The sequence below is a fragment of the Zonotrichia leucophrys genome, chromosome 4 (assembly GCF_028769735.1).
Source record: "Zonotrichia leucophrys gambelii isolate GWCS_2022_RI chromosome 4, RI_Zleu_2.0, whole genome shotgun sequence".
Classification (NCBI taxonomy): Eukaryota; Metazoa; Chordata; class Aves; order Passeriformes; family Passerellidae; genus Zonotrichia; species Zonotrichia leucophrys.
This window is the reverse complement of record NC_088173.1, coordinates 48753137-48767327: the sequence shown is the minus strand read 5'-3', so window position 1 is coordinate 48767327 and position 14191 is coordinate 48753137.

The window sequence follows — 14191 nt, the reverse complement described above, 5'->3', positions numbered from 1 at the left end:
TTTTTTTTAAATATATATAGGTGCATTTCATCTTTAGCTTTAAAGCCCTGATATTCACTGAGATTTGAAACCTCTTCTATCTTCTTTTTACTCTTGCCTATCTCTGAAAGTTCAGAACACAGACATGAAAACCATATCCAGTAAGGATTCAAGGCAGAATTATATATTTCCTCACCAGGACTCTAAATTGACACATTATATTTTTCTAGCAGCTCTCAGTGCCCTCACTCTCCACACCAGTGACAGAGCCATGTGTACCAGCTCACTGCCTTTTGAAATTGTCCTCTTACACCACTGCCTTTTTCACTTCATGGTTTCATAAATCCAGCATTAAAAGGACATGAAAGTGACCAAGGACAAAGCACCCCCTGGAGAAAGAGGATTAATTTCCTGATACTTCCTTTGAGACAAGAATTCTAAAGACTGTATTTCTCAGCTTCCTCATCTCTCAGACAGCACACATTGCATCCACAGCACAATCCACATGATTATTTATTAAGTATTTAGAAATGTCATCTTCTGCCAAGTTGGCATTTGGGATACCAGCTCTTTTAGGGTGAATTTAAATAAGGCTGGCCTTCTTTGTGCCTCAGTCCTTCAGCTTTAAAATGGAAATTATTCTCTTTATCCCCTTCTAATTAGCAAGATACACAGTGATAAAACAAAAACTCAGAACTTCCTCTACTTCCTGAAAAGGAAATAAAGCTTTGTGGCCTCATAAGTCTGATTCATTACTCTATCATGATTATGCTAAAACAAGTATTGGAATGAAATACACATTTTGAGATTAAAAACCAAGTGAATATTTAATGGCCATCCCAGTTTAAGAGGCAGCTGAAATTCCTTGTCCCTGAAGGATCTACTGAAGACCACTTAACACTATCAGAAATCCTCCTCTAAAGCTTTTATGGATCACCACCTTCAACTAGCGTCCCACTCTTCCAGTATCTCCTTGTAATAACCTACACCCCAAATATTCCATCTAACTCATCAGAATAAATATGGAAAGGCAATAATCTCCAAGTCCAGCCTCAGATATTTATGGCTGTGCTCACCCAGCGTGTTTTGAGAAGTAACGCAGAAAGAGAAGCTCTCCCCACAGGCTCAGCCTCGTGCTACTGTTTGCTGCTCTCTGAATGCTGTCAATAGCTGCACTCCTTCAATTAATTCAGACTGTAAATAAGAAGCATCAAGTGAGATGGGATCACTGCCTCCTCTCCCAAAGTGTGTAAGAAACTTCTGGCCCAGTAAATTAAGTTTCTGAAAAGGTTTGTAAATCAGAGTTCTGCAGCCATGGGCTTTTACTATTACTGGCTGTTACATTTTAAACACACAATTGTAAGGCAATACTTTCATGCCATAAGAACGGGAATCCTCTGGCTGAGCAACTTCAAGTTACAGGAGGACTGAATCAGCTCTTAAACTTTGAACTATGCCTGTGGACAGCCAAATTCCTCTTTCACTTGCACTCCCTGAATTAGAAGCCATCCTGGATTTGAAATGGATAGCACATCTGTAAGAGTCTCCATTTGGTGATGACAATACAGAAAAGGGAGAGATCAGATAAGAATATCAGGAATTAATCAAAAGCATAAGATGCCTTCTTCATAATTATTCAAAGCCTTGAGGCCATTTTTGAGCAATCACTTGGTGATTACATTTTGGCCCTCTGTAGTTGTCATTCATTTATGTACTTAACTGCATGTTAGTGAAGGAAGAAATATATCACATATTCATCTTTGGTGAGTTTATCTTCATGAAATAGAAATTATTCTACAGATAGCAACAACCATAAGAAAATTCTGATGGTTTTGATTTATCCCCTTGGGCATGACAAATACTGAAAATGCTCATTGCCACACTATATGCTGTGTGGGGAAAAGAATGCAAAAGGAATTTTCACTGTGACCCTGGGAATGAAGCCACAAGTCACGTGCTCTTGAGCATGTAGAGTGAAGGCATTCTTGAATAATCAAATCCATTAATGTTCATACAGCAATAGCCCCAGTCATAGTTCCAGTCCTGAAAGATCTGAGTAAAACCTTCAAGTGTATTTGGGATTCAGGAAGAGCTACTGAAAGCTGTAAGGATTCTTTTTTGCTGGCACTGTGAAGGTGGGGATATGCCTTTTGACAGTAATTCATTTTTCAGACAAAAGCTATCTTCATTACTATTTGCCCAGCACTTAAGGCAGCTTACAACAGCACAAAGGACGTGTTCTCATGTTCAAACTCCTTAAGTAAAATCCAGATAGAGGGGGAGTCAGTGTAGCCTCACAATAGGCAGCTGTCTCCCTTACCAACAGCCAGAGACTTCAGGGCTCACAGCTCTCAAAAAGCTGTGGCTAACACTGCTGTTTCATTTTCTTCTACAAGCATAACAATGTGGGAGATGATGTTGCAGAGGAATCATGGTTAATTCCTTTTTTCATTTAGTCCTGCCTGACTGAGGCAAGACCAGCTGGTTTGGGATAAGGCAGGAGCAAACAGAAGCTGCTCTGGGTGAAGATTTGAGTGCATTTTATCCAACCTTTCACAGCAATCCAGCCAAGTCAGCTAGCAATCTCACTGAGTGAGATAGCTTCAAGTTTTCCTCCTTAACCTACATGAAAGGAATAAACAGATATGCAAAATCTGGACATCTGTCCTGGCTGAAGGGAGATACCCAACCTACTTATCACTTGAGTTTCAGAGATGCAGCACTTTTGTTTATCTCCTCCAGCGTCTCAGAAAAGTTTGGTTATTCATTTATGGACATCCTTGCATGCTTTCCAATCCTTATAAGCCACATGCATCAACCTCTGAGCTTCCTCCTACCTACCATGTGCAAAAGGAAGCTACCACACACACTGAGCTGGTGGAACTGCAGTGGTAATGTTCAGTTTTCCTCTAGTAAGGCAATCCTCTGCAAGTAAAGAGAGCTCCTCACATCTCCTTCACTGCCTTTCACAGTTTCTAGAGGTGTAACAATTTATGTGATTGGATGCCTCATCCATTTTTATACATGATGACAGAAAGATTCTTCCCTTTACAGCAATATATACATAATTAAGCAGTTCTGGATCCAGCTATAGAAAAAAAAAAAATGGATGGGTGCCCACACCCATTTCTCATTATTTGTCCACGCTCCAAAATGGCCCAGTAGCATTGACTGAACAAATATGATACCAGCCATTACTTGCAGTTGGAATAGACCAGGACAAATCAAGTGAAACATCTTTCCATTTCACTGCAATTAAAACCTGCTGGAGCAGAATCAGTGGTGTATTAATGAATCCAAATCTTTACTGTTGTGGTATTGGAACAGACAGCTTCCAGAAGAGGAAATGGGAAGGCAGCCATCAACCTCAGGATGACAAGAGAAGAAATATTTTTTTCTGTAGAATCCTTATGAGGACACTGAAATAATGCTCTGTCACAAGAAAGGAAAAATGGGGGGGGGGGAAGTGAAGGCCAGAGAAAAGGAGAAGTTTCAGGAGCCTCTCCATCAGATTCCAGATTCATCTTCCTTTTTCTTAAACTAAGAGCAAGTGATGATTGTGTGTACAGGAATTTTTTTTTTTCTCCCTCACAAATATATAGTTTGATTCCCTATTTAGTGACACTTCTTATTAATGCTCTTTTATGGATACTTTGGAAAGAGATTGTAAGAAAGGAACAATACACATCATAGACATGAATGATACATGTGTTGCAAATAGCTTAAAATCTAGAAATTGGAAGGTAGGATAGCTATAAATGACCCAGCTGATGAATTATGTAACTATTTAAAGCCATTGATTAACCAATTATTGAAAATTTATTAAACCCCAAAGTACCTCGAGAAAGCAACTGCCACACAAATCTTAGCTAGAAAAAGACATGTACCAAAAGAGAGGAAAAAGGACAACAGCTAATCCATACGGTCTGTTGGAAACTGTTAAGACTTGTGTGTTGGCAGGCTGTCCAGGGAAGAGAAGGGAGGAAGGGTAAGGGCCAAATTCCTGAGATGAGAAGCTTTCTAAATAGGAAATCCCCACAACCTCCCATGGAAATCTTCACCTGAGGAACAAACAGCCAGTGGTATTCCCCACATCTCAGTATGGGGTGAGAGGCCATGTCTTAGATAACAGGTCCCAGACATGGTGGGATTTAGAGATAATCACCAACAGCTTGAGTTGCACCTGGATGAGGACAGGAAACTAGTGCAGAAACATGAGCACAAGCATTATCCTCTCTCAGCAGCTCACCTCACAGATGGGAGTGCTCTCTAATAGCTGTAAATTCCTCCAAGATTGGCTTTAATTAGAGCCTAACCTTGCCAGGAGAGGCATGGAGAGCCATCACCCACCCAGCAGGAGTGATCCCAGTCTCCTGCCTGGCTGGAGATGATGAAAGGCACCACTGCTCACTGCTGCTACTTCAGACTGCAAAGCCGGTGACAGACTTGAAAGGCAAGGCTACAAAACTTCATCATGGTGAGAAGAATGATTATGAAATAAGGAGGATGAGAATTCCTACAATCAGCCTGAGCTGGCCTGCCCTAATTCCTCTCTGGCAAAGCACCACAGGCATTTAAACTCTTTCCTCATTTATGGTCACAGGATTTTATCATGCAATTTAAATACAACAGCAATGCAAGAGCCACATCTTATGGACACCTAGGTTATATCTGTACTGCAAAACCCCTCAGCAATACTTGGTTTCCACTTCTGCATCCTAATTGCAACCTAGATACACCAAGGGCAGGTTCATCCATGCACCACAGCTGTCTTCTATGTCCTGGTTTCAAAGGAGCCTCGGTGCAAAGCCCTTTAAGGAGACAGAATGCCCCTCAGCAGGCACCCTATGAATGGCACCAGAAAGCATCCCCTGACCTCCCTCAGCTGCTGCTGTGGACACAGCTGCTTCTGCCAGTGCTTCCCCACACCTACAAGTTGGTTTGTTACTACAGGATGATAAAATGATTTCACAGTCTGCATTTTTGAAGCCCACGGAATACCGTAGTCAGAGACTTAGGCATAAAACCAAATCTAAATTCCAAATGCACAAACTATCTGCTCTGTAACTCAGGGCGTGCTAAGCTGCAGCCAGCCCTGTGCCCTCCAAGGTGCTCCATCAACTCCCATATTCCCAGCAGGGATGAACCACACCCCATTCATGACATTCTTCAAACGTCTCTCCAAGCAAAGCATTGATGCTGGTTTATCAATGTTGAACCAGGGACAGTTCAAGCTCAGCTGGATCCTTACCTGGTCACAAAGTAATGGCCAAATTTAACCCTGGGCACATAAACTCAATTTAGTATAACTGTGAGACCATAATTTTACTCAGAAAAAGCCCTAAGAGTGAAGAATTTCTGTTATGAAAAGAAGACAAAAATCAAAATATTAGTTTAATGACTCTGCAGTTTAAAACTCATCCTCAGAGTTTCCTGGAAAGTCTATAAGGAGAAAAGGAAACAAAATAGGAAAAGACAAACCCCAAAGGAAAAAAAAAAAAAAAAAAAAAAAAAAAAAAAAAAAAAAAAAAAAAAAAAAAAAAATCCAAACTGGAAGAGGAGCTTCATGAAAATCTGGAAAGGAGAACCTCTAGGAAAGCTGAGTCACTGCTCAAGTACAATGTGTATTTGATCAAATGGAACTTTTTGTCCACTTCTCACATATAAGGATGATATGAAAACAAAAAGAGACCTCCAGGTACCTTACAGATATAAATGGCAAACCTTGGGTAAAAACACCAATAGAATGAGAAGGTCAGTTAGTGCCTCAGTGTGAGTCAGGTCCAGAACTGAATCACTGAAATGGAAACTGTCTCCCAGTTACCATTAGCAGGACTGGAACTGGATCTTCCTGCGATGCCATTCACATTAATTATGGAGCAGTGAAGTAGCTGAACCCTGGACATGGGTTTAGTTTATCTCTGCTCCAGGCATGGCTGCCTCCAGCAGAAGGCTGAAGCAGAGCTGTGGGGGTAATTTCTTCAACTTCTGCAGACAGTTTAGTCTGCACTTTCACCATGAATTACTTTATTTATAAGACAAGCTCACTTTGATTTCTCTTGGAAATTTACCATTTCTGCTTTCTTCTTACTGTTTTCTGGGAGAAAGCAACTTCTTTTATATTAAGGATGTACAGAGCTGCTCCATTTGCAAGGGAAATGTGTTGGAACCCAAATGCTTCAGAGGAATGCAGAGGGAGGAAGAAAACCTTGGAACTTATTCTATCACAACGTAAATAATCTAAAAAAGAAGGGTTTGTCCAATTCAAGTGAAAGCTCAAATATACTGCAGAAAAATTCAGCATACTCAGGGAGAAAGATGCTTTGAGCACATTTCTGAGACTTTACCACAGCATTTGTCAGACAGTAACCCTGCAAATCCAAATTTACCCAGAGTATTCAAGCTCCTGTGCTTTGCCATGTAATTGCATCCTACCCATCACAAGACCCATGGCTGCATCAGCAGCAAGCATTTCAGCTAATGAGGGTGCACAATGGAAAAAATTAAAGGTTTTCTGCATTATTTCCAAACACAAACCTTTCACAAAAGTAACTTTTGACTGCTCTATGTAAGGATATGTCCTCACTCTGCAGTCAAAGCTAATAAGGAGAAAAAAAAAAAAAAAAAGTAACACAATGGTTCGAATTTAAAATGTATCATTTTAAGTGGACACAGAGATGAGGCTTTCGGCTGGGTTTTGTTGGTTTTTTTCTCCTTTCAGGCTGTTGCAAGTTTTCTGAGCAAAGAACGCAAGGCAGCTTTGCTGTGTACCGCTGCCATCTAGTGACCTGTCTCTCTCTGAGAACGGGACTGCAACAGCAGCGTCTCCGTGCCAGCACTGTCCCGGTTATACTCTTCATTTCAGCTTTGGCAGGATGTTAAACCATTAGTTCAGTTCACAGCCCCTATTGCACTGCATAGGTACTCAAAGCAAAGAATAAATTTCAGTTAATGGGGGTGGCATATGTGTGATCATATCACAGTAATAGAACATTTATTCACTCTGCATAATTTTTATATCTATAAATCACCCACAGGAGAAAGGTAGAGAGAAAGAGAGAGAGAGAAAAAGAAAGAGAGAAAGAGAGAGAGAGAGAAAGAGATTTTTTTTCTGTGAAAGTTAATCCATGAGAAAATCAATTGTATTAGTAAAACATAATTAACATCCACAGACTTCATTATTTGCCTATGACATTGCAAGGAGCTTCTGTGGCATGCACAAGAGCAGAGATTATGGTCATATGTTTCTTCCAGCTGCTTGTGATAAGCTCTCCATGAAAACTCAATCTTGAACAGCTTCTGGCAATGACAGTGATTTAGGAAATGCAAGGGCAAGTTGTGGCACAATATGATTTAGAGTGGGTCTGTCTGAGCTGCTTAGGAGAGGTCCCATGAAACATCACAGTGACCCTGCTGGCTCTGGGCTAACTCAGCTGAGCCAGCCCTCCCTGTCTCAGAATTGGGGATGTAGGTCTGAATGAACAAGGATTTGAGAGACCCTGCTATTTCAGAGTCAGCTCTGCAACTAAAAGGTAGGTGTGGGAGAAGGGGCAGAACCCAAGAAGCAGGCTGTTAACATATAGGAGCAATAAATGTAATAGCCATAGCCTAATACCACAGCCCAGACTGTATCTTCATTTCTTTTATGCTCTAGACTTCTGGGAGGTATCACACAGTCCTGTATGTGGCTGAAAGTAATTTACAAGCCCATGGCAAGGGCCAAAATCAAGTAAACCTATATCAGAGTGTTCCTAACAGGGAAACTCATAAAGGTATATTGGGGAAAAAAAAAAAAGCTATTCAGCAAATTACACAGCCCATTCTCTAAGGAGGTCATTGAAGTGAAATAAATTTCATAGGTCTTTCCTATGCAATAATTTAGATGGAGTTAATATGCCCCAGAACACCAATAACAGCTAGATGCAGAGGTCATTTATTCACATTTTATCAATAGGATCTTTATGAGATGCAGGCTCCTTCTTCAAGATCCACCCCATGCCAACTACCCAGAACATCAATGCTGTCCAGAAACCCACCTCAGTGCAATCATCCATTTCAGACTGCTGACTGAGCAATATGAAGCTAGAAAATGTCTTTGGGAGATACTCAGCCCTCTGCCTCCACCTCAAGCCAAAACTAACTCCAGACTTGCTGGGAGAAGGAAAAGGCTGCCGTGCCCCAGCCATGAGAGGTTTTTATATGAAGTATGATAGCATCATGTTTCCTCTGAATAATAACTTACTTCAGCTTAATGCTTGTTGCTTCCCTGCCTGGGGTTCATCATTTCAGTAACACAAAGACGTTTTTTTCTACATACCCTGGACCAAACAGACATTTCTGGTGCTTCACTACACAGGATGCAAGCAGATGAAAAATTAGTTTAACACAACACATAATTGGCTAATTGACTACATCCCCTTCCCCTAACATGGATCTTACTACAATTTCAACTGGGGTGGCTTTTCAATGGACTTAAGACAACATTGTTTGAGTACACAAGATGAAAATGTTGCCACACAACAGACAAACCAAGCTCATTTGTTAAAATATATCCATGACAGTCTAAAGGCCTCATATAATCAGCTGATGAGTGCTCCATTGTCCAAGTTTAGAAAGATTTCCTTTAAGGTGCACCTACAGAACAAATATTCAGAGCAGTCAAATTGGGGAGTGCTGCTGATCCCCCTGCTTCCACAACCAGCTGAGGAAAATCACTTTCAGAAATCACATAGCTCATAACAGAGAGTTCTGCTTAAAAAGTCAGTAATGTGATTGATCCAGCTGGACAAAAAGCCTGAAAAAAATCAAACAAGATTTGGCCTGAAGATCTAGAACATTTAGGATTTCACTGTTTTCATTTGTAAGTGCTAAAAACCATTTTCTCGGCGCATTCAGCAATTCTGCTTATGTAAATACATTAGGGTTTCAGGAATACTTTTCAGTTATTCTGCTTATAAAAACATCACCTCCTCCCTGTCCCCCCAGTGATTTCCAGGGAGCTGCTACAGCTTGTTTCCTCCAAACTACCATCATCCTCCACCCCCGCCTACTACCCATTAGGAGCCTGATACAGATATCAAATATGGGGCATAATGGGCATTAAATGAAGACCTCCCAGCTGTCTCCTGACAGTTTCATTGCATAATGGTGACCTTTGCATGTCTTATTCACCAAATAAAAAAAGACAAAACTATACAATTCCAAGCTGCAGATTAAAAAAAATAAAAGTCTATGATATATTTGGGGGGCAGGTTGGGGGTCTTCATTTACTTGCATATGTAGATGCTCTTAAAAGGCTTCCCTTGGTGCTTCCTAGATGTGTAATATTTTATTTCTTAATAGTCATTCTTGCTTTCTTTTTTGCTGAAAAGTGATAGTTCACTTTGAAAGCAGAGATTTATACTGCAGACTCTTCATTTAAACCTTATGTAAAGAAATAAAATCTTTATGTCCACACATATTTGAGCTCCTACCTTCATACATTTATAGCGTGTTACATTTCCCAGCTTTCCCATATTTAATGTTTTACAGCCTGTTCTCCAGATTCAGGTAGTAAAAGGCTCGAAGGCCAGAAAGCAGGCAGCAGCTCACCATTTAATTAGAAAAGAACAAACACAGAGTTCTCCAAACTGCACAGTTGCACAAAGGTACTAGCAAGACCTCTCACTAGAATAAGAACAATCTGACCTATGACTTCCACCAAAATATTTTAATTTAGAGAGTTTTAAAATGCTTTAAGTGAATCCCTGCTGGACCCTGTGTTGTCTCATCAGTATTTAGAAATAGCACTGGAGGGGAAAAAGAAAGAACAGGAAAGGGAAAGAACTATACACTAAACAGAAAGAAGTCTGGGTAAGTAGAAATAACTATTCCCCCATTTCCAAAAGGTTTCACTCCCACTCCATTTGGCTATGCATCTCCCAGCCAAGATGTGTGACATTTTCTGCGGGTGGCAGCACACTTGTGTTGGTATTTAGCCTGCATCTGACAAGCCTGTGCATTTGGAAGAATCATAGAATCATAGAATATACAGAGTTGGAAGGGACCCATGAGATGATTGGTCCTGCACAGGACATCCCCAGGAGTCACATCATGAGCCTGAGAGCATTGTTCAAATGCTTTGCGAACTCTTACAGGCTGGTGCTGTGATGCTGCCCTGGGGAGCTGTTCCAGTGCCCAAACACCCTCTGGGTGAAGAACCTTCTCCTGATGTCCAACCTAAACCTTCCTGGCTCAGTTCATGCCATTTCCTTGAGTCCTGTCCCGGCTCATGAAAGGGAAGAGGTTGGTGCCTGTCCCTCTACTTCCCCTCACAATGATGTTGCAGACCTCAATGTCTCTCCCCTCAGCCTCCTCTTCTCCAGGCTGAACAGACCAAGTGATCTCAGCCACTCCTCATATGGCTTCTCTTCCAGAGCCTCCACCATCCTCATGCCTCTCCTTTGATGGTGTCTACTTGCTCAATGTCTTTGTCATACTGTGGTGCCCAAAACTGCACACAGGATTAAAGGGGGGGCCACTCCAGTGCAGAATTTGCTAATAAGAGAGAGTTATCAGAAAGAACTTATTACTGTGAAATAAGCTAAATACTGTGTAATAAGTGAAATATTACTTAATATTTCACACTTGCAGAGTCTGACTACATCCTTTCTATCCTTCCCACTTTGACTCTCCATGATTTTTTCCCCCACTTCACACTATATTTCCTGAAACATGAAACAGAGCATACGAAAATGCCATCAGTCTCAGGAAAATTACATGGCACCTTTCCCTTGCTCCAAAAGAGGACTAAATATCAACTCTGCAATACATTTCAGATGTTTGACTAATCCAGAAATATCCTCTGTCCCAAAACAACCTCCAAGGCTCCACACAGCCATCTGAGGGGGTAAACCATGCTGGCACGTCCCCCACCTTATTGGATCCATAGCAGGAGCCTCCTCCAACACGTCCATACACAGCCTTGCAGGGCACACACTGGAAAAACAAATGGGAAAATGGGCACCACAGCCTGGGTCTTGTCCATAAGTTAATGGCCAGAAAGTGGGTACACAAGTGCTGACAGAAAAGCTGCGCCTGGCACACAGCCTGCAGGTTACTCCTTAAAATACTTTGCTAAAATTTTCCTTTAGTTTTTCCATGTAGATCATGCCTTCCAAACCTCTTATTCCTGTTGTTATCCTCACAACTCTCTCTCTTATTCTCCCCTTTACCTCTTTCCCTTTCTCCCCCCAAAATTAGGTCATTAACACAGGGCAAATTAGGTCATTAATACATTAACACATGTTGCCAAGCAACACTACTGCTGATGACCATGGCAATGCCTACCCACAAGTTATTTTTATTTTTTCAAATACTTCTGAGGACAAGGTCCCTCCTCTGCCAAAACATGACAATGGTGACTATGGCTCAGCCTCCAACCTGCTCTGACTCACAGATGTTCCTCTGTGCTACAGCTCACTGGAACATTACCCAGGTTTATGCCTCAGGTTTAAGCATTACTTTTACATTACACTACATTTCTTAGGGGAATTCCCCAAGTTCCTCCAGAAATCCAAGCACAAAACTGGGATGAAATTCCAAATAGTCAAGATTCCAGGTGCGACCAGTAGCAGAGGCTGTCTGCAAGCAGCATCTCTGCTCTTCATGGTGCACAGCATAGGCCAGAGGTTTTGCTGTCCCAAGGCTGCAAGAATGGTGGAAACCAGAATACCTCGCTCCCTAACCCTTCATCCAAGGTTCCTTTTAAACCAGGGGATAGAGACCATTGGGAAAAAGGAGCTGCTGTCCTTGAGGCAGTGGGCTGTTCCAGGGACTCCCATTTTAGAGATTATCAGCCAAGTTCTCCATTAATGCCATCAGTATAACACAAAGCTTAGGAGGCAAAATACCAAAACCCTGTTCTCAGTGCCTGGCATCTGACAGAGAGAATGATACCTTGCTTCCAAGCAGTTATGTTAGGGTAGAGGGATTTATCCTGTGTGGACTTATTCTGACATAAATCCTTGCCTCTGATTGTAATAAAAACTCTTTATGGTCACTTTTCACCAAGCAAACTTCTGTCACAAGTCTTTCAGCATTACAAGCCTCCTTTCCCACACCCTGCCTCAACAAGAGGGAATGGAGGAGAACAGCATTTCTTTTGCTGCAGGCAAACTGGCTTTGTGTGCATGTGTTTTGGCTTGGGGTTTCTGCACAAAATTCAAAAAAGTTTTCATGTAAATGCTTATTGGTTTGGAGGGAGCAGCTTACAGTGGCAGCCTGAGGCAGGGTCAGCTGTGGATTTGAGGGGCTGCAAGGAAAATGTTTCTTCTAATTGAAACCCACACTGACTCCTGTATGGAAAAGCAGAGACACAAGAGGACACTGAGTCCAGCAGAGATGCTGCCTAAGCAGCTCAGGGAGGAGATGGGTGCTGGCAGGTTTCACTAAAATCAGGGAGCAAGTTGTGCTCCTTCCTCGGAGGAGAGAAGCGCCGCGCACGTCCCTGCCTGGCAGGCTGTGAAGTGAAAGCCTTATCTCTGAAAGCACACATACTCCAGGGAGTCTGCTGTGGAAAATCCCTCCATCAAACAAATCCCTAGGAGTTTCCAAGGAGTCCCAAATCTCTCTGGTCTGTCAGAAATGGATGCTTAGCTATTGCTAAGGCTTTTCTAGAAGGATGCAGAGAGCCAGCTGTATGACTTTGGCAACAATCAGTGAACCACCAGAAAAGGTTGTCTTTTTATAATGGAGTTAATTTATAAGAGTATTGTCACTGCTACTCTCTTCCAAAAGCTCAGTTTGCTACAGTGGCTCAAACTCAGACTAAAAAAAAAAAAAGAAAAAGAGCACGTAAATGTATATCATGTGACGAACTCACCTATCACATGAAACCTCCCTCCACATGACAAGCTGTCTGAGACATCCTGCTATGTATACACAATAAAAACTGTGGGAAACTGGGACTCAGAGAAGTGCTTACTTAGTTTACAAAGTTGGAAACTTTGTCTTTATTCAGCTGAGGTTTTACACAGACTAATGTACTCTCAGCTCCAGACACAGACTTGCACATATTCCTCTGTATAAATTCCTACAAGCTCCAATTACCATATGTAACTACACGTGTTGGAATAACCAAAGCAAATTTTTCACAGAGTACAGCTACTGTGTGCTACAGTGAGTAAAACTAAAGTCTTACAATCAAGAAATACCAGATCTGCATAGCCAGAAAGGAAAATAATCTTCACAAAATATTAGTTCATAAACTTGGGTAAAAAAAAAAAAAATTGTTGTCATGCAGGACATGGGACCCAGGTGAGGGATACAGGCAAGCAGCAGTGCAGATTGCTGGGAAATTCTAATTAAAAGTATATTTTGACCCCAGAAAAGCAAATAAAAATATATTACTTTCTAAGAGAAAACAAGCTCTCTGTTCTCCTGTACTTTTTACCAGCAACTATTGGATTTAGCAATAAACATATATATGTTCAGACCCCACACTATGAAGAACATTACCAAACATTTATAATGTCATTTATAATATCGTATTATAACCATATTATTTATTATAATATCATATGACTGACCTAAAACTTCCTGCCAATCCCATTATACATTACAGGAATCCACAAAGCTGCAACTTGAAGGTAGTGGTCCAAAACCTACTGTCACTGATTTCTGAATCTGCTTGTAGCAGCTACACTGACAAAACCTGACACAGCACTGCCCCACATTCCAATGGACAACTCAAGCCTCCCTCACTTAGTTTGTCCCTGAGGCCCCTATAAAACAGCAGCTACTACTGAGAAACTTGAAATCCATATACAGAGACCCCCAAAATCACTGTGTCCCCCTGAAATCAGTGTTTTCCTTAGATTTTCAAGAAAAGCAAGGCTTCCAGCCACAATCTTCAGATTCATATGGAAAAACCACTTAGAATTTCATTAGAGAAAGTAAAGCATAAGACCTTTAAAATTTGTTATAAAGTAATCCTTAGGAATAGATAATTTACTACAATTCTAAAATAATTTCTATAAAATTCCATAGAATTAGAAAGCGAGCATCTGTTCTAAATAACTTTTTAATTGCCATATAGAATTGGAGAAGCAGAAAATCTTTTCTTGTTCATTTTTATAGGCTAGTAGGTAATTCATATAGAAAGATTATCAAATTCTATTAAATGCCACAGCGCTTTTTCATGCAGGAGTCTTACTATTTTCTCCCTGTGATC